This window comes from Varanus komodoensis, unplaced genomic scaffold (genome assembly GCF_004798865.1).
Source record: "Varanus komodoensis strain SLA01 unplaced genomic scaffold, ASM479886v1 scaffold37, whole genome shotgun sequence".
Lineage (NCBI taxonomy): Eukaryota > Metazoa > Chordata > Lepidosauria > Squamata > Varanidae > Varanus > Varanus komodoensis.
The window spans coordinates 7,950,332-7,971,090 of record NW_025335889.1 but is presented as its reverse complement, the minus strand read 5'-3'; positions in this window follow the sequence as shown (position 1 = coordinate 7,971,090).

Here is a 20,759-nt window from a genome sequence, read left to right as displayed (position 1 = left end):
ACCTCTTGTACAATGTTGTGAACCTCCATCCACAGTTCTTCAGGCACTCTGTCTATCAGATCTAATTCCTTAAATCTATTTGTCACCGCTACAGTAGATTCATCAGGGAAATGATTTTGGTCATACCTGAGTGGCCTAGTACTTTTCCCTGCTTTCTTCAATTTAAACCTAAATTTTGCAACAAGAAGCTCATGATATGAGCCACAGTCAGTTCCTGGTCTAGTTTTTACTGACAGTATAGAGCTTGTCCATCTTTGGCTGCAGAGCACATAGTCAATCTGATTTCTGTGTTGACCATCTGGTGATGTCCATGTGTAGAGTTGTCTCTATGTTTGCTATGACCATTGTATTCTTTTGACAAAATTCGACCAGCCTGTGCCCTACTTCATTTTGTACTCCAAGGCCAAACTTGCCTGTTATTCCAGTTAACTTTTGGCTTCCTACTTTAGCATTCCAATCCCCATGATGATAAGGACATCCTTTTTTGGTGTTAATTCTAGAAGGTGTTGTTGGCCTTCACAGAACTGGTCAACTTCAGCCTCTTCAGCACCAATGGTTGGGGCGTAGACTTGGACTACTGTAATGTTGAATGATTTGCTGTGGATTCGAACTGAGATCATTCTGTCATTTTGGAGATTGTATCCCAGTACTGCATTTCTTACTCTTTTGTTGACTATGAAGGCTACTCCATTTCTTCTGAGGGATTCTTGCCCACAGTAGTATACCTAATGGTCATCCGAATTAAAGTCACCCATTCCTGTCCATTTTAGTTCACTGATTCCTAAGATGTCGATGTTCAGTCTTGTCATCTCTTGTTTGATCATGTCTAGCTTGCCTTGATTCATTGATCTTACATTCCAGGTTCCTATGGAGTATAGATCTCTACAGCATCAGACTCTCCTTTCACCACCAGATACATCTGCAACTGAGTGTCCTTTTGGCTTTGACCTAGTCGCTTCATTCCTTCTGGTGCTACTAGTACTTGCCCTCTGCTCTTCCCCAGTAGCATATTGGGCACCTTCCAACCTGAGGGGCTCATCTTCCGGTGTCATATCTTTTTGCTTTTTGGTACTGTCCATGGGGTTTTCATGGCAAAGGTACTGGAGTGGGTTGCCATTTCCTTCTCCAGTGGATCACATTTTGTCAGAGCTGTCTGCTATCACCTGTTCATCTTGAGTTGCCCTGCATGGCATAGCTCATAGCTTCATTGAGCTACACAAGTCCCTTCGCCACGACAAGTCAGTGATCCATGAAGGGAGAATTCATGATAGCATGGTGATAACGCCTATGTCTACATTACTTTCATTCAGTTCTCCAAACGTTCCCCTAGCAACTGAAAGTTTTACAGTATTACATGATCTACTGTGGGCAGATCTGAAAAGACTATTTCATTGTGCTCCATGCTCATTGTTCCTTGCCCTTCTAGCATCCAGTGTCCCTTCTCTTCATGACTAATACAAGTAGCAGCTCAGAACAGAAATCTTTTAGCAGCCCAAAGCATAAGAATGATCACTCTCCTGTATATAAACCAATCTGTCTTAAGAATCTTCTTTCAACATCTGCCTGGTTTCTTTCTATAAAACTGGACCTCCTCCCCTATTTTCTTGTCTCCATCAGTGCCGATGGCAGGAACACAGACAGCTGCAACCCACATTATTCAGCTTAAGTGGAGATTGTCACTCACTGGAGTTCAAATGGTTCATTAACTTGTCATGCCTGAATTCTGGGGTTGAAACCCAAAGCATGCAGCAGAAAAAAGAGCATACAAAGGTGCACAGATGTTAACAGACTTTGCAGTAAGCATAGCAAGAATGTCCCTAAAGATTTAGATAACAGATTCTCTTGCTTCCTGGCATAGCTTGCTTTAAAGATACAAGAGAAAGGTTTAGCTCTTTCCTGACAGATACTCCAATATTTGAATTCATTTAGTCATGTTGCTAAATCAAACCTTAAAGCAGAAACTTTGGATTTGGATCATTTTGAGAACTTTCAAGACTCATTGGTAGACACAAAAGTATTATTTTGCCATTTAAATTTATAACCAGCACATGTGCAGTTTAACTTGATACTGAATAGCATTTGGTTCCAACATCTTGCAAGAAAATTTGCTTCAGAAAATTCAGATAAAAACCCCCTCAGGCTTAATCAAATCTAGGGCTTTGATCCTCCCACTGGTTGAAAGGGGATACAAACATTTTGCTAATTCTCCCTTTCTCCTACAGCCTTTGCACTCCTGAAATTCTTCTCCAGGCAGTTGGGGAATGCCCTAGAAATGTTGTAGGCAGGATTCAAGGGGAAGACATAATTACCCCTGCTGCTTCTGCCTGGGGGATCATTTCTTCATTAATGTGAGACACAAACTTATAATGAAAATTTTTCAGAAGGAGTATATTTATTCCTAGCAGCTCAGGGTTTACAAAGTGTTCCTTGGACTGGAATCAGTAGAGATACCAGTGAGAAGCCAGATTATAGTTCCATGAGCCATGATCCTCACTGGGTGACATTAGCTTGGTCAGTGACTCATTCTAACTTGCCTCACAGGTTAATGACAAAATGGAGGTCAAGGAATATGTAATCCTTGCCAATTCCTCTAGAAATGTACCCAGGAGTGAAAACGGCCTCATCACTTGCATATAAGGCTGGACTGAGACAGAATGACAAATGAAGGAATACCACTGAAGGCAGGAGCCTTTGTTATGGTGCATCTCTCTTCCCTTTCCCATGTGACACAAAGACCTGGAAGTGTGATGAAGCATAACATGCATCCGTGGACTCCCCAGCAGCAGAAGCCAATAACATTTGAATAAAGCTAGGGAAGCACACAATGTGATAATGTCATTCCAATTTGTACATGTTACTCAGGCAGAAGAGAGCAAACTCAATATGGGGTTACTGTTTTTGATGGCACAACATCTGTTCCATTGCCCTCCTGCCTCTGAAACCTTCAACAGTCTGGATCTAAGATGATCTGAGAACTGGCAACCCTATTTCATGACATAACAGTAATAAAGCTGCTTAAAAAGAACCTCTGCAGCTACAGCTGGCATATTTTCAAATTAAAAGGACACCTCCTGATTTTAAACATAGATCGAGTGCATGTTTGACTCAGAATCACAAATGTGACCCCCCCCCCCAAAAAAGAGCTACAATCCCTAACCTTCCTATTTAACATAACATGGCAAAGTGACAGAAATAGATTTCTTGGCTATGAAGCTTTCTGAGTATCTCTCTGGTATACTGTGACTAAGCTGGGTTAAATGCCCAAACGTTATTCAATCAAACTCTTACATTCTTGCTATCGAACTTCCCAGCTGACCCCATAATAATGTATATTCTCAAGCCTATGAGCAAAAGCCCAGGTGTTGCTTCTCCCTTCACAGTCCTACCAAATTATAGGGAGAGTGCTCATTTATTTCAAAGCTGCCAAACACAGAGACATTTGCCAAAGTTTCCATTTAATTCATCTTGTTCTGCAAAGCCCCATTTCCCAGAGGTAAATACTGCTGTCTAATGAGGGAGAGTCATGCACAATTACACTGTGAAGCGGCAAATGGCCAAGTAGCTTGCAAACGCTGATTCTTTTCTTTCATTCTCCCTCTGCCCCCATCCACAAGCTAATTTCTGGATCTGAGCAATGGTAACGTAACTATGAACTTTAAAACTCCTGGAGATCATGTTAAAAAAAAAACTACATGTGACAGAAATGGCCAAGGTAAAATCATATTTCTTGTGCCAAAGAATGAGGAAATGAAATTTTGGCAATCAGGCTAGGCAACATCTGAAATTGCAAGATATTGTGAATTGTTATAGTACTACACAATGTGTACAGCCCACATCTTCACCCTGTTGACTTCTGCATTGCATTGCTCCCTCTTCACATGGCAATTCATATGAAATTCATTGGCAGTAGATTCAGGGCAGACAAAGGGAAGGGTGCATAATTACATTATGGAACACACTGATACCAGGTGTGGTGATGGCAGTATGCTTCAAAAGGTGATTATACAAACCCATGGAGGATAAGGCTTGATGGTTATATGGGATTTCTATGTTGAGAGAAAATATGTAATTGAATACCAGTTGCAAAATAGAAAAAAGGCTATTTGTTCCGTATCTGCTTATGGGCATCCTAGATTCAGCTCACAAGGTGGCTACTGTGTGAAGCTGGAATCTGGACTAGATGGATCATCAGTCTAATCCACCAGAGCACTTATAATCTTGTATGGTTAAATGTATACAGTTCAAAAATATGGATAGGATTCCTTCTGAGAGCTAACACTTGTAAGCTTGTCCCTTGATCTTCCTAGCTGTACTGAATGCCTCTATGTCAGCCTTCTCCAACCTGGTGGCCTTCAGAGGCATTTGGACTGCAACTCCCATAATTCCCATCCAGCAAGGCCACTGACTGGGAGTTCTGGCTGTTGCAGTCCAAGTGTGTCCGGAAGGCACAAGGCTGCTTGAGGAAGGCTGCTTTATGTGCTGACTATGATTCTGTCTTCTAGGACATATGTGTGAGATGGAGTTAGGAAGCTGTGTTACATGGTGGCTCCAAGTCCTTCTTGGAAGACAAACCTGAGAATAAAGTGCAGGCAAATCCTGTTTGATGCTATCACCATTGGCCTGTGGTGTCCCTGTGGTGATTCCATTCATCTCCCCCATACCATTTAACTTAAGGATGAAATCACATGAAGAAACTGTCTGGAGTTTAGGGGTTCAATGCCACCAGTAGCCAATGACATCCAACTCTATCTCTTCATTTTTCTAAATTCAAGATGTTCTAGTTCTCTGTCAGTGATGATGTCAGCAATGGATTTCACGAGGACAAACAAATTGAAACTTAATCCAAAGAAGACAGAGATGCTTCCAGTCAGTCAAACAGCAGATCAGGGAATAGGGACTAAAGCTGTGCTCATTGGGATTGCATAACCCCTGAAGATACAGCTTCCCACTTTATCTGTACTACTGAGCAGCTAGTCCTGAACTTTGATGCCTGGGTCTCAGCAGTTCTCGAGTATGTTTGCATTGCTATGGCTGCTGGTATGCCTGTTTCTGATCTTATCATGGTCATGCATGCCTTAGTTACTTCCCATTTGGAGTACTAAAGCTACATCGGGCTGCCTGCAAAAGTGTTCATAAACTTCAGCAGGTCCAGAATGTTGCATTAAGGCTGTTGACCAGGGTTGGTTATAGTGAAGATGGAAGAATTTCCTAACTGTAAGAGCAATACGACAGTGGAACCAGCTGCCGAGAGAGGTTGTGTGCACTTCCACATTAGAGACATTCCAGAAGAAATCAGACAGTTATCTGAGTGGAATGGTGTAACTGGAATTCTGCACCACCAAGGGTTGGACTCAATGTCCTTCTTGATTCTATGAAAAGCACAGTTGGTTATATTTGATTTGGTATGGGAGATCCAGAGTACCTAGATTCTTACATCTTGTGAGTGAGGCATCTTGGACGTGACTCTTTTGCGTCACAATAGCATTTTCAGTGCGTCGCTGTGCGTTGCTCTTGTTATGGTTTTTGTTCTTTGGGGTGGTTTTTTTTTTTTTTTTGTTCTTTGTAAGCCATCCAGAGACTTTTTTTAGTAATGGGGCGGCATAGAATTTTTAAAAAATAAATTTTCCAGAGTTGTTAATGATGCTGGTGCTCTTCATAACCAAGGAGAATCATGGTAATTAAACTTACTACTGCTGAAAAGATCACCGCAGACGGGGACTGCAGCCAAGAAATGAAAAGACACTTGCTCCTTGGGAGGAAAGCTATGGCAAATCTAGACAGCATACTAAAAAGCAGAGACATCACCCTGCCAACAAAAGTGCGTATAGTCAAGGCTATGGTTTCCCCAGTTGCAACATATGGCTGTGAAAGCTGGATCATAAGGAAGGCTGAGCGCCGAAGGATTGAGGCCTTTGAATTGTGGTGCTGGAGGAGACTCCTGCGAGTCCCCTGAACTGCAAGGTGATCAAACCGGTCAGTCCTAGAGGAGATCAACCCTGACTGCTCTTTAGAAGGCCAGATCCTGAAGATGAACTCAAATGCTTCGGCCACCTAATGAGAAGGAAGGATTCCCTGGAGAAGAGTCTAATGCTGGGAACAATAGATGGCAAAAAAAGGAGGGGACGGCAGAGGGTGAGGTGGCTGGATGGAGTAACTGAAGCAGCCAGCGTGAGCTTAGGTGGACTCCGGGGGATGGTGGAGGACAGGAAGGCCTGGAGGAGTGTTGTCCATGGGGTCGTGATGGGTTGGATGCAACTTCGCAACTAGCAACAACAACTGCTGAAAAACCCAATATGAGGTAGATTGGCTCCATAAAGGGAGCCTTGAATTTAGGGCAGTTAAGCTGGGATTTCATGGACAGGAGACTTTGGAGGGCTTTCATTCATGGGGTTACTGCAAGTCAGAGATGACTTGACAGCATATCAAGACAGGTACTACTACTACTAGGAATTAATTCATTAGTAGTTATTATGACTAATTACAAACAAATCAATGAAGTGATGTCCCTCTGCTGATGGAAGACAGCCGCCATTGGAAAATGAATGGGGCAATTCTCTTCTCTTCTGCAGTTTCCTCCCACATCACATATTACCAAATCTCTTCCAAAGGTTTGAGGTTCCCTTTGGAGCAGGGCTGGAAGTGGCGAATGGAGATCTCATCCGTTGTTATTCCCACAGCCATTACCTCTTAACAAATGCATACATGCAGACTTGCATGTAACGAAAATAATACAAAGTGGAATTCAGTACTTGAAAACACTGTACAACCACAGATCTTTTTCTTTATGCTGTGAACTATTGCTCAAGAACTAGTCAAAAGAAAAGAATTTTTAAAAAATTCTTTGTAGCATTAGATTGATAGGTACATGTATTTTATGTATGATAAATAATATTTTAAGCATATGTGGAATGCGCTCCTCAGAGAGGTTTGCCTGGCGCTGACATTATATGCTTTTTGGTGTCAGGTCAAGACCTTTTTATTTACACAATATTTTAAAGTCTTAATTATGATGTTATTGATATCCTCAGTCCTGTGTTACAGGTTTTGCCAAGTCTCTTATTGAACAGTTGGTCCTCTCTTCCTTTATCTCCAAGAAAACTTTATTTCACCATCATCAAATATGGCACACATAGCTCTGTCCAATAATATATATCTGCAGAGCACATGAGAAGCAATACAAAACTGAATAGGGCCAGCCAGCAGAAATTTAATCCTGAAAACTGGAAGGTACATTGGTAAAAAATGTTAATAGTCCTGAATGTCATTTTGTATGGAACTGTACTTCCCATGCAAACAGCAGATGCATGTCTAAATACTCTCTAAATGGGACTGACTTGAATAACAATTCAAAAACATCAGTTGGTCCAAAATGCAAGGGGTAGGCATCTCCTGGACTCTTGCAGATAAGAAAACATGACACCAATCTTATGTGAACTTGTTTAATTACCGATTCCAATTTTCATGCTCAATTTATCCTGTTGATTCTTATTGACCTTTGAAATCTCCAATGATCTTTGATCAGCTTCCCTTTCAAATTCCTTGCTCACATACAAACCTCTTTGTTTTCCATAGCTCTGCAAGTGAGCACAGAAGGTAGTCATTTTCACTCAAAGGAGCACCAGTCTAGAACAGTCTCCAAATGAATCATGTCATGCCTTCCTTCCTAAATTCCCTTAAACAGAAATGATAACCATACATATGTTGAATTTTAGATAATAATTTATTAATTCTGCAACTGAGTGAAACTACCTTGAAAGTTTAGTAAAGTGATTGCACAGATGCTTTACAGGGCTGGAATCTGGGGAACTGACAACACTACCAAAAATGTTTTGTAAATACTGCAGAACAACTTCTTTTGTAAACTTTATTGTTTTTGTCCCACAGCCCCTGTAGCCATCTTGTGCACAGAATCGGGATGGCCATCAATTAGGAGTAGAACAGACTGTGCTCAGTTGTGGTATTGAAATGAATTACTCTTCTCCCTAGTGAGCACTTTCCAGTTCTGTGCCATTTAAAAATAAATGAAAACAGTATTTGGAAGTCAATGCTCCATAATTTGGCTTGTAGCTACAATATTTCTGATTTGAATACCATCTTTACTCTGGGTAAGTGACAATTAAGGGATTGGTTATTTTGGACAGACTCCAGAAAGGACCTGCAATTAAAAACACTACATTCTATCTGTGTTTTTCTCTTTTGAAAACAGAATAGTATAGAGATAGCTTAGTGTTCAGACTGAGACCATCATCTTTAAGAAAGACCTTTACTGAGTTGTGATTTTAAGTTATGTCAACTGCAGTTTTGGATGGGTGATATAACAAGGTGCCTTTTGAATGCAGATTATGTATCTGTGGCTTATATCACGTTGAAGACATAGTACATTACATGTTAATCTGTCATCTATATACTGACCTCAGAGAGAAATTCTTGAAACCTTTGTTATAATATGCATACAGAAATACCTTGGCAGAAACAGTTATTTCTGTTTTAAGTGATATAAATATTTATGTGACATGTAAAGTTGCTTTGTTTGCTTTGGAAGCAAAAGAGATCAGGAAGAAAGAATTAGACAAAATTTCTTTGAACTGTATTGGAGATTCAGAGTTAAGTTAAGGATGAATTTCTGTTCATAGTATATTTTAATCTAATTCTATTGTTTAGAATTCTTCATTTTGTTGTCCATGCACATTTTGTTGTCTGTGCGTTTGATGTATTTGTCATGGGCTTTGGCTAGTACAATTAAGTTTTTGAATTGCTGTTGCTGTTGTTCTTGTAAATTTTGCTATGTCTCACTCTTAGTATTTTTAACTTCTACTTCTATCTTAATGGAATTCTTTATTTTTATTATATTGGATATATATTTTGCTGTAAGCCATTCCGATTATAATTGTAGAGCAGGGAAAAATAAACACATTATTATTAAAGTGTTCAGAGTAATACACATAATTATTTTATTCTCATCCTTACAACAATTAAGTCACTATTATTATTTTGATAGAGAAGGTGTAGCTTGAGCTTTAATGAGGGTGACCTGTCAAAGTTCATGGCAGAGGTGGCATTTGAACAGACCTACTAATTTACAGATCAGTCCCTTAGTCACAACTACTGTCTGTGGCAGTGATTTACTAGTGTTCCAACACCTTCCTGCTCAGAATAAAACAAAAACACTCAAACAACACAGTTACATTTGAAGTTCACCTTCATAGCAACCTACTTCTACATTTGACCCCAACAGTGTATTTAGCCCATGTTGTCTGGACCTTGTATTTAATGGATATTTACAATTCAAATGCCCAAAAATGTTGGTTAGATGAGATTAACGAGCTAACTCAAGATAAATGTCTATGAGTAATTAAACGATAGATGTCTGTGGAATTAATGAAATTACCAACTTCATATTTCCTAAACCAAAACAGAAACCAAAACACATTTTGCTATGAACATGCATGCACTTCTGAAGTTTATGATGCACTATGCAAAACAATAATGCACGCAGAAAATGTGTTCTTTTCAGGGGGAAAATGCACCCGCAAATACATATTTGAAACAAGGGACACTTTGTTAATTAAAAAGGACACCTAGGAAAAAGGGATGCATTTTTTAAAATGTGTATAGAAATGTGTATATTTTGAAAACTGCTTAAAACACATTTTTAAAATGTGCATAAAAACATTTGTTTGAATGGATAAAAATTTACATCAGAATCAGGACAGAATAAATTTAGTATTGGAAAAGTGAGAACCTCAGCATAATTGAGTTTGACAGATTCGTCCATCCCTATATAGAACATATGGCTAGTTTAGCCCATGAGTGAATAAAGGCTACTGGAAAGTACTCTTCAATCACTCTTCTTTAAATTATTAACATGGCAGAAAAGATCTCTAGTGTGAAAAACAAGTAACTTTCCAGGAACTTTTACACTCATACTTTCATACTTTTATCTGAAATCTATCACCAGGATCTTTTCACACACCCTGCCCCCTCTATGTTAGAAAAATATGAAAACAAGTTGCAAAATGAAAAAAGATTGTAGGCTTTCCATTATGAAAAACACTCAGTAGTAATAGCTTTTTCATGGAAGCCATAACCCAGGATTATAATCTATTTTCATTTAACTTTTTCAAAGAAAAGAAAAGCTTTAGGCACAGAATATCCTAGGACATATAGGGGGACCAATGGAATGCTTTTATCCTGTACAAATTTTACTGCAAAAATCATGTATAGGTTTATTGGGTAAAATACTTTATTCATCAAGATTACAGGTACATGTCAAGTAACATACCAGGTACAACAGACCTATAAAACCATGTTATGCCCTCCAGGAAGTTATTCTTAGGGGTTCCAACAAATTCAGTCATTTTCCCTGAATGTCACACTAATTCCAAACTCTTGCATGGGTAGAAGTCTAGCTATTGTAGTAAGCAAAGGAAAAAGAAAGATTGTGCTGCATACGGTTCAAATATTTCACTGATTTCTCCTGATACACAGACGCTTCCATCCCATGAGTCACAATGACTGGGAAAACATCCAGTGCTTCCACTTATTATCTTATGTTTCAGAGAAAGAAAATGAAAGCAGTGTAGTAGAGATTTGACAGAAGGACATCGGTATCTGTCTTGACAATTGACCTTCATCCAAAACGCTCTCAATCAATCAATCATTTATTTATTTATTTATTTATTTATTTATTTATTTTAGCTACCAAGGTTTGCTCTGCATGAAGGAGGAGAATAGCAAAGAGGAAAAAATTGCATGATGGCAAATGATCAGGTATAACAGAATCTCTAGAAGAAAAACAAAGAGTTGTACATCCACTACTCGAGCCAAATCCACATTTAAACATAAGGTTTGTGGTAGGACTGAAAAACCAGACAAAATCTATTTTAACCATCATGATTCACATTTCCTTTGCAGAAAGAAACAGTCTTGTTCTCCATGTATATGTAAGTGTATATACTACACCAAATCTTGACTGATAGTTATGTCAGTACATACCAATGTCTTTTGAGGTATTGTCTAGAAAGTACGTTATTCCAACCACCCCAGTGAATTTACAGGATTTCTAACATGCATTGAAATTATCAGGAGATGTGTTGCTCCAAAAGAGCAAATTGACAACAGTCAAACGAGGCCCACAGCCCACAAACTTGGGAGGATTACAAGCTTTCTGTGAAAGGAAGAAGCAGCATGGAAGTAATGGTCTCTTACAAAACATTTAAATGCAACACATCCGAGGATACAATGCATCATGGTGCTGCTGCTCTCCTTTGCTCCCTACACCCAAAAGTCCATCTCCAGGGTCACTCTGGAGTGCTTGGAGACATGGACACCATGTTCTTCCACAGTGGCTACAAGGTAGGATAGGGATGAAAGCTCCAGTCACCAGCTGTGAGGTTGGAATGATTTTTTGACCTCATGGTTGGGGATCCAAAGCAATCTTGTGTCTCTCTTGATGCTGCCTAGAAGCCATAGGTTTGCTCTGTCCATTAATCACCAAATTCCCCCAACATTTTTCCAGAATGGCCAAAACAGTAAGGCAGTTATGGAGCTAATGTACTTATTTGTCCTTCCATCAGCATCAACAAGAGGCAACATTTTTAAAAGGCTGAATGCAGAGTGTAGCGTTTGGAGTTCTTGCTCTTACATAAACCCTCTCTAAACGAGATACAAAAGGTCATCTTTATTAACCAAGTCATAGTCCAGAACATTCCTGCCTTGTCTTACAGAACCATGTGGCCCCTTACATACTAATCAGTGTAACAAGGATGAGTCAACCATGCAACACAAAGCAAAACACAAACACATATTATTACAGGGAGGGGACAAAACACTCACAAAAAGTATTATATTTCAAATAATTTATTAACTCAGAGGGGGCTTCATTCTTAAGATGACATTTTAACTGGATTTTCCTGGTCAATATTGATGTAACCCAGATATGTAAGTATTTGAATGTAAGAGTCTTGTTGAGCCTGCAGAACTTTGTCCATCGTTAGCTGATGGCCCATTTTTTTGCAATTTCTTAAAAATAATAGTAATAATAAATCAACCATGCACTACTGTTGATCCCTTTGGCAGATGTGCCTTTAATTAATCCAGAAGGGAAAATGAGTTTTTTTTTTTTCTCAGTACCTGTTTATGTTCACTTTACAAACAGGCAAAAACTAATTACTTTGCAGTGCCAGTAAAACCTACCCAGGGAATACGGTACTTTTATCTAATGCCACTGGCAGCGGGACTAGACTGCTTTGAATTATACCTAAGATCAAAGCACGTCTGTGTGCTGCATTATCATATTTCATCCTCCTCCCACCCACCTTCCCTCATACATCCTTTTCATTCCACAAGGCTGGTTTACATTTCAGATCATTGCATTTGCTAAGTTTGTTGCGTTTAATTAGTAGCCGACATCTAAGCTACTCACCCTTCCTCCCCACAAATTGCAGCACCATGAACTATGCTGTCATTATGGCTCAGGATGGATGTGAATGCAACTGTCTCGTGCACTTCTTATGCTTCTTATGCAAGTTAAGCTGCTTCTTTATTTTTTTTCCTCTTCATCTTTGTTGAGCAGAGCCTGCCAGGTAACTCATCTGCCAATACTCAAGTCAGCAACAGCCATTCATACACACAGTGATTCCCTGTTTGCTATTGCTAATAAGGGATAGGTTAGGTACAGAGCAGCATTAATTAGCCATAAATTGAAACTCATTACCATAATAATGAGTGAATATAAAATTTGCTTTTTTCCTGTGGTATATACAAAAGAAGGATTAATAAGGTAATTTGTATTAAATTCTTAATACAAACCTACTAGGAATTCAACATACGTAGAACATTGGGTAGAAAAAGAGAGAGAGAAGCATTGACTGTTGGGCAGATAATGTAGGACACGGTGTCTCTGAATATCCAAAGGAAGGAATCACATATTTAACAAGCAGTGCTGCATTCAGTGTGTTAGGAAGCCTAAACTCAATTATACTGTACAACTTCTTAAGCCCATCTTCTTTTCCACCTTCTGGCAAGTGTATGCTAATGACCACTTCACAAATAGCATCTCTCATTTAACTAAGCCCTTTGCAGGCATTTTCAAAGAACATACAATCAGCACAAGGAAAGAGCCTAGACAGAGCCCACCTTCATATAGTATATACAGTCAAGTTTTATCTAGTCATGTCTCACGTCTATCAGGGCAATCACTTTAAAAGGGTGACAAACAGGATAGTGGGTAGGATAGACTATAGGAAATGGATTAATAGTCTATTCCAATATTGTTTTCTAGACAGGTATGTATTAGAATTTCATTCCAACTTGTTTACCATGACAGCTTTTCCCAAACATACCCACAAACACTGTTCATACAAAGGATGCATATTGCTGAGCTTATTATCAGATTTCCAAAGTATGTTCCTCAGGAAACTGAGCCCTTTTAAAATAAATGTTTTTTGGGGGAAGGGGGAAGTATTTTCATGTTCTAGTTAATAGACAGAAAGCGCACCTAAATGTATACTTTTCTTGTTCAAGCAACAATCAAAGCTTACATTAGGGAATGAAATCAGAGAGACCAAGGTGGAACTTGGATGAGCTTAACAAGTGCAAGCCTCACTGATTTTCCCATTCCTATTCCCAAATTCTCAAACACAGGTTTTCCACCTCACTTGGTCCTTTTAATTGGAGATCCGAGGGACCAAGCTTGGAACCTTTTGCATCTTGAATCTGATCCCTTCTCCATGCATTTATTGTGCATGGTTTCATAACATCAGGAAAGGGCTCCACATAATCTCTGAATAGTAACAAAAAAACCCAGTAGTAGTAGTAGTTAGTTGCGACCCCATGGACAACATTCCTCCAGGCCTTCCTGTCCTCCACCATCCCCCAGAGTCCACTTAAGCCCACGCCGACTGCTTCAGTGACTCCATCCAGCCACCTCACCCTCTGCCGTCCCCTCCTTCTTTTGCCATCTATTGTTCCCAGCATTAGGCTCTTCTCCAGGGAGTCCTTCCTTCTCATTAGATGGCCAAAGTATTTGAGTTTCGTCTTCAGTATCTGGCCTTCTAAAGAGCAGTCAGGGTTGATCTCCTCTAGGACTGACTGGTTAGATTGCCTTGAGGTCCAAGGAACTCGCAGGAGTCTTCTCCAGCACCACAATTCAAAGGCCTCAATCCTTCAGTGCTCAGCCTTCCTTATGGTCCAACTTTCACAGCCAAACATTGCAACTGGGAAAACCATAGCCTTGACTATACGCACTTTTGTTGGCAGGGTGATGTCTCTGCTTTTTAGTATGCTGTCTAGATTTGCCATAGCTTTCTTCCCCAGGAACGTCTTTTAAGTTCTTGGCAGCTGTCTCCATCTGCGGTGATCTTGGAGCCCAGGAAAATAAAATCTGTCACTACCTCTATTTCTTCCCCATCTCTTTGCCAGGAAGTGAGAGGACCGGATGCCATGATCTTAGTTTTCTTAATGAGTTTCAAGCCAACTTTTGCACTCTCTTCCTTTTACTGCATCGTCTTTTAAGATTGTGAATAGCTCAGCTGGAATACTGTTACCTCCACTGGCTTTGTTGTTGCTCAGACTTCCTAAGGCCCATTTGACTTCACATTCCATGATGTCTGGCTCGAGGTCAGTGACCACCCCATCGTGGTTATCAGGGACGTTAAGCTCTTTCTTGTACAGTTCTTCTGTGTAATCTTGCCACCTCTTCTTAATCTCTTCTGCCTCTGTTAGGTCCCTGCCATTTTGGTCCTTTTTTGCATGAAATGTTCCCTTCAGATCTCCAATTTTCTTGAAGAGATCTCTGGTCTGCCCTATTCTATTGTTTTCTTCTATTTCTTTGCACTGTTCATTTAAGAAGGCATTCTTATCTCTTCTAGCTATTCTTTGGAATCCTGCATTCAATTGCTTGCATCTATCTCTTTCCTCCTTGCATTTTGCTTCCCTTCTTCCCTCAGCTATTTGTAAAGCTTCCTCAGACAGCCATTTTGCTTTCTTGCATTTCTTTTTCTTTGGGATGGTTTTAGTTGCTACCTCTTGTACAATGTTGCAAACCTCTGTCCATAGTTCCTCAGGCAGTCTGTCTATCAGATCTAATTCCTTAAATCTATTTGTCACCTCTACTGTATATTTATCAGGGAAATGATTTAGGTCATACCTGAATGGCCTAGTGCTTTTCCCTACTTTCTTCAATTTAAGCTTAAATTTTGCAACAAGAAGCTCATGATCTGAGCCACAGTCAGTTCCTGGTCTAGTTTTTACTGACTGTATAGAGCTTCTCCATCCTTGGCTTCAGAGCACTTAGTCTGCTTTCTGTGTTGACTGTCTGGTGATGTCCATGTGTAGAATCATTTCTTGGGTTGTTGGAAAAAGTGTTTGCTATGACCATCGTATTCTCTTGACAAAATTCTACCAGCCTGTGCCCTGCTTCATTTTGTACTCCAAGGCCAAACCTGCCTATTACGCCAGTTATCTTTTGGCTTCCTACTTTAGCATTCCAATCCCCCATGATGATAAGGACATCATTTCTTTGGTGTTAATTCTAGAAGGAGTTGTAGGCCTTCATAGAACTGGTCAACTTCAGCCTCTTCAATATCAGTGGCTGGGGCGTAGACTTGGACTATTGTGATGTTGAATGGTTTGCTTTGGATTTGAACTGAGATCATTCTGTCATTTTGGAGATTGTACCCCAGTATTGCTTTTCCTACTCTTTTATTGACTGTGAAGGCTACTCCATTTCTTCTGAGGGATTCTTGCCCGCAGTAGTACAGAGGTAGAGATACATCACTAAAATCAGAGTTTCTAATAGAATGTGACAGACTCACAAATCCTCCACGTGCTCTAGAACAGGGTAATGCTCATTAACTCTTCCATGGGTACCTGAATGACTTAACATATGTCAGTGATAGGTATTACTCAGACATAGCCTTAGAAGCAACTCCAAACTGATAGGTGATGTCTTACAGGCCTACTTCTCCTTACCAATTGGATGAAAACATGAACTAATTATAGTCCCAGTGGAGAGAGAAAAGTATTTTAAGATACCTTGCTGACTCTGACAGCACATAAAGAAAGGGGGACATTAAGCCCCCTTCAAACAAGTATGGTACAGCAAATGAAGCTATACTTCAGACACCATCACAGTAAGTCTGTCACCCAGCTTTCAGCTGTTGCAGGTGAAGCATTCATAACAGGAGCCTGCAAGTATCTGAAGAGCTGTTACGCAGCAAACAGGATATAAGTGGAGACAGGATGAGAATGAATAGGTAGAAATTGCTGGGGAGTGGATTTGGCTAAACATTCAGAAAAACTTCTTAAGTATCATAAGCATTCACTGGATATAGTGAAGTAGAGGCAATAATCTCTTAGGGATCCTGTAGCTGAATCCTGCACTGCATATACTGCACCAAATCTCTGCCCACTCTGGTTCTGTAAAGCCTTAAGCATTTGCTCTTTAAATACAGGAGGCGGCTTTGTATTGGCTTTAGTACTGAATAATGACTAGTAGGCTGAGTTCAAGCCTCTATTTAGCTCATCTGCTACAAAAAATGCCATACAAAACCTCTTCTTGCTGTCAGTCTTTCTGATCAAGTCATTTCATTGGACTATACCTACCAGAACAAACTTGCCCCTTACATATATCAATCTCTCCTATTAAAAAAACGCCCTAAAATTCCAAGTCCTCAAGTTCTAAAATTTGAGTACTTGCCCCAAGGGTCCAGTCCCATGCATATTTACTAGGAAGGGACCATAAAGCAAAGTGGCAGACCGAACGCTTTGCATACAAAAGGTCCCAGGTCCAGTTCCCATTATCTTCAGTTAAAAGGATTAGGGAGAAGGTAATGTGCAGTGCCTTTGGGATACATGCTTCTCTGCTGACAGCTTACAAAAGGTTATGAAGATGGTATATTAAAATAGTTGAATGTGATGCCCCTTGAATGCTTAGCCTTTATTTACAAAGGACTCAGTACATGAGGAGATAGTTGTAACCTTTCAATGAATACTTCCTTAATAAATCTACACATTCTGGAATAGGCTTTATTTCCCCTAAAGCTGATTTATAGAACAGAGATGTCTACAAAAACTCTGTCGGGAATCCCACCCATTTAGTTCAATGGGGCATGCTCACAAATAATTGGGTATAGGTTTATGGCCTAAAAGTGTTATTATTCGTACTCTTGCTGCAATATATGAAACATGTTGAATTACTAATGGAAGACAAGTCTGTCACAAATGGTTAGGAATATTGTTTTCTCTAGTGTTGGAAAGATATGGCAAGAAAGAAAAAGCAAGCTATACTACTAAATATGTCTATATGTTTAAAAAGAACATTTTCCAAAAGCACATGACATTAGGGGGAAAAGTATTACTCAACAGGTTGTGACATAGCTGTAACTACATATTCAGGAGAATGAGGTAGTTGATTCTTAGGTGCTAAATGTAAACTCACACATTCATTTTATTAATATTTCCAGTGTATCTGTTTGTCTATGAACACAAACATTCATACACCTCCAAAGTACCTCCCACCATGTATGAATATGCAAACACTACTTAATAGTACTCTGTAACAATTAGGAAGGTTGTTTTTGAAGTGTGTTTCCTCTTTAAATTTGATAACTCTTTGAGGGTACTGCAGGCTCTCGGGTATCTCATTCGGGACACCTCAATAAGTTCTAACATGGCACTACTGGAGATGGCTGTACAAGGAGACAGCAGTATAAGGCCAGACAGTCCTCCCACAATTTCCATTTGAAACTTCCTCGAGTCACAAAAGTGAAATTTGTAGTTGCCAATAATCATTGATCTTAGGGTTAGGACAGTACATGAAAGAAGTGTAGTTCATAGAATCACAGTAGTGCTTGTCTTGCCTAGATGCCATGCTAAAGTTTTCATACTTGGCAGATTTTTCCCTAGCCTTGTACTATCAACTCATTGATCTTGAAGCAGCACAAGCCAAGAAAACCAAGGTCAGCTTTCCTGTTTACTTCACACTATCTTAATGTGTGACTTTGCTGTCAACTTAATGAATATTAAGATTAGACCCCAATATGCCTAGTCAGCACTTTTAAACCCAGACTGCACCCACCACATCTTTCTTGTTGATGTCAATAATTAATAGTTAAACTCCTGTAGTCTAAAAGGACACTATCAATTATTGGAATTGGAAGATAGAGTTTTAAAGTGATTCTACTCCTTACTGGAGGAGCACTCTCAGAAAGTGGTACTATAGGACGTTGGGTCAATAGCCATGAGTGGAATGAAAGGTTCCATCTTGTTCCCTATGTTTCTTTCACGTTCATTTGAAACTGTTGTGGAAGTCATCAGGAGTTCTGGGCAGGTGTCTCATCAGTACTGGGATGATACTCTCCTTTGCCTCTCATTTCCATCTATACATCCCTGGAACACCACTGAAATCCTATGAAGCAGTGCAGGAGGATAATTTGAATTAGGTAACAGTGAACTTGCTTTGATCTGGACAAGATGGAGGTATTACAGGTTGAGAAATCACCTTTTCTGAATGGAGGCTTAGAACTGGTCTTAGGTGGGGTTGCATTTCCCTTAAAAGAGAAAGCAGGTAACCTGTGAGGTCTTCTGAATTCTGCACTAACTGGAGAAGCCCAGTGGCTTCTGCATCCAGACGTTTCAGCTGGTACGCCAGCTGTGGTTCAATCTTGACAGGGCAGACTTTGTCTCGGGCAATCATATACTACTGTTGTCCAGTTGGACTCCTGTAATAGACACTTACAGTACAAAGGACCCTTTTCATTACAAAGGGCTACCTTTCACCATAGTTCAGAAACTTCAGATGGTATAGAACATTGGTAGAGTAAGAGTAAGGTGAAGCACTAACAAATTCTTATCCATTAATGGGAATTTTTTAATCTGAATAAAGTTCATATTTTTTAAGCAGAGAAAGGTGTAGTTCAGAAAATATATCTGCTCATTTACATTTGTAGGGCTCTACATGGGAGGCAGTGTATTCTAGACATATACAACTCCAACTTCAGCAGTATCAGGCATCATTTCTAAAAGGGGACATAGACTAGGAATCTTCCATTGCTCCTTTTGTTTTGTTTTTGTTTGTTTGTTTGCTTTTGTTTCTACATTTTGTCTGAAAGATTGTGACTATGCATTTCCCTTTATTTTCAATCAGTATTTTACCTCTACTAAAGATCAATGACAATCTTGATGTAATTATTTTATTGACCATATCAACATGAATTTCATGTGGTTGTATTATCAGTGCAAAGTGCACAAGTGTATATCCAGATGATACTAAACAAAAATAATATTGATGCCACATTTTGTGCAATCATGTCAAGATTTCTTTTTTGGCCTTTTGTCAATGCATCCATTTATGTGAGCAATGTACTGATATAGCAAGAAAGATGCAGAATCTCAAGGAACGGAAAAGTATATATGCTTTTACTGAAGCTCTAATGTGAAATGTTCTCCTTGGTAAGACAATCTGGAAGAGTAGGTTGTAGGTGGGATGGAGCAAAACCACTGAGCAGTAAATAAAATCCTCTCATCTGATAAAGAAATAAATGGCAATCCATAGAAGAGGGGGAAAGAAACTGACTTCTGAATTCCAACCTAATGCCTTGAATAAAAAACAGGGCTTCTATTTTTAGCAGTCAATGGGAACAATAAACCCAATATTTTCCTTGGAATATAGCTGAAGGGGAAAGGGATTTGTATTCATTATGATTTTAATCAGGATCAAAATTTCAGAGTAACAGTGGAATTCCCAACCTGCTTACACATATGTAAATCCCACTAAGTCCAATGAGAATTACTCTTTAGTAAAAGTGCCTAGGATTGCAGCCTAAGAGGTTTACCTAGCAGCACTTTCATCTTGCTTACATTTCAAGTTTTGCTTCCATTAAAACAAACATAAGAAAAGGAAGGCATTTGAAAACCAAATTTAATATAACCATAGCTTGTATTTTGGAAGATAGGTTAGGAAATCAGCGCCCTTCCTGATGAAAGACTGTCCTCTGTTCTGACAGTATTACAATTATCCTTCCTGCCCTTCACCTAAAATCCTCCCTTATGAATCAGCAAGCATTGACATCTGATGAATCCATAAACACCAATAAGTGATTCTTTACCAAAGCTATGAAACAAGGTTTGAATATTCAACAAATGCTGCCTTTCTCAAGGGTACACAGGTACCTTCTCCCTTTGTCTGTTACAAATCTATTCAGCGCATTAAGAGTTCTTGCTCCAAAAAGCTACCCATTATTTTTTTAAAAAATTAAGGTGAGGCTATGGTGTTTGTCTATAGAATTTGAGTTAAAGGATAATTGTAATATTATGCACACCTTGGTAGATCTAGCATTTGAAAGAAGGAAAGTCACTCGCTGTTATCTCTTTCTAAAATATTCACATGCTTTAGCCAACCTACAATACTCATCTACAAGATTAGGATCATGTCCAAGTCCAACAAGGGGTAGGAGTTAAATTCGTGAATTTACAGATTCTGCCCCTCCAGTCCAAGCCCAGATTGAAAACCTGGTTTGAAATGGACTCCCTAGAACCTCCTGTTCACCTGCTGATGCTATCCCTGTCCTTTCCACATCCAACCACAACAGGTGGCAGCACAGAGGCCTTGTGGAAATTTCATCAGAACCTAGAATGCTGCCACGTTCCTTGAGAAACATAGTTTCCAAGGCTTCCCCATTCTTCAGGAATCCCTAATGCCCAAGGCATGTGCAGCAGCACCTCCTGATACCTTTGGGAACAACTAGCCCAGGATCCCG